Below are 1,165 nucleotides of genomic sequence, written 5' to 3'. Positions count from 1 at the left end.
TCTTGGGAAGAGTGTTTGCCACATGATAAATTTGCTTATAATCATGCCAAGAATGCTGCTTCTAAGTTTTCACCATTTGAGATTCTTTATGTGTTCAATCCCATCTCACCTTTGGATCTAATACCTTTACCTTTAAGTGAAATAGTTGTGGGAACCGAAATTCGCACTGTCGATTTCTGTTTAAATTAGGATATCTGTTAAACCACACGCCAAGCAATCAGAACACGCAATTAAAGATGAAAAGAAATAAGAAAATCGTAAAAAAGAGCAAAATGAGTTTTATTCCGAATCCGCGTATGAGCGTTACAACAAGGTAGAAGCCTTGGCTACGAGAGCTGTCGGCGAGATTCCAAGTTCTAACAACCTAAGACTGCAAAACCTAGTTGAGTCGCAGCTCGAAATAACAAAAACGAAAAGTTGCCTAATTGCTCTAAGTGCTAAGTTCGCTCTGAGAAAAGTCCCCTCCCATGCCTCTCGCCTAGGACTCCTTATATACTAGCTCCTAGGTCGGTTTACGCTGTAAAGTTTGATCGATGACTTAGAATGGCGGGAAACGTGAAATGGGTTCGCTACGGTCTTCGGGAGATAGCATCAAAGGGTAGCCAAGAATGCATGGACTAATGTCGTATCGATGTTTCTGAAGAGCTCGGTCGCTACGTGGCGACCGAGCTTCGGCTCGAGCTCGGTCGCTACGTGCTACGTAGCGATCGAGCGGAACACGCGTTCGGTCGCTGCGTAGCGACCCTTTTCGAGCTCTTGTCCGATGACTCACGTTTCCTCCGCAAAGCTTTTCGTAAGGAAGAATCTATTTCGAAAACGTATTTGTCGAAGAAGGTTTTTCGTTTTCTTCTTCGGGGATTTGGACGTTAACTTCGTCATAACCGTTTTCGACCCCAACAGTTAGCCCCCCAGCTCGCTGGGAGCGTGGATTTCTAATGAGATCCCAATGCGCAGTATGGCGAGTTCAGACGAGATTGGTGTATTTGGGCGAAGTTCGTGTCCAAAAATCCGCAAGTAAATAGTAATTTCTCATGCCTATAAGAAGGGAGGTAATTTCTTCACAATCTTTACACTTACTCATTCTGATAGAGAGGCTTCTTGAAAAATTCTTTCTTCTTTCTCTTTCTCTCTATCATTTCCTTCTTGATAAAAATAAAGAAAAACG

Source organism: Brassica oleracea, unplaced genomic scaffold (assembly GCF_000695525.1).
Source record: "Brassica oleracea var. oleracea cultivar TO1000 unplaced genomic scaffold, BOL UnpScaffold00434, whole genome shotgun sequence".
In the NCBI taxonomy this organism is placed as follows: Eukaryota; Viridiplantae; Streptophyta; class Magnoliopsida; order Brassicales; family Brassicaceae; genus Brassica; species Brassica oleracea.
Note: the sequence above shows the minus strand (reverse complement) of the source record.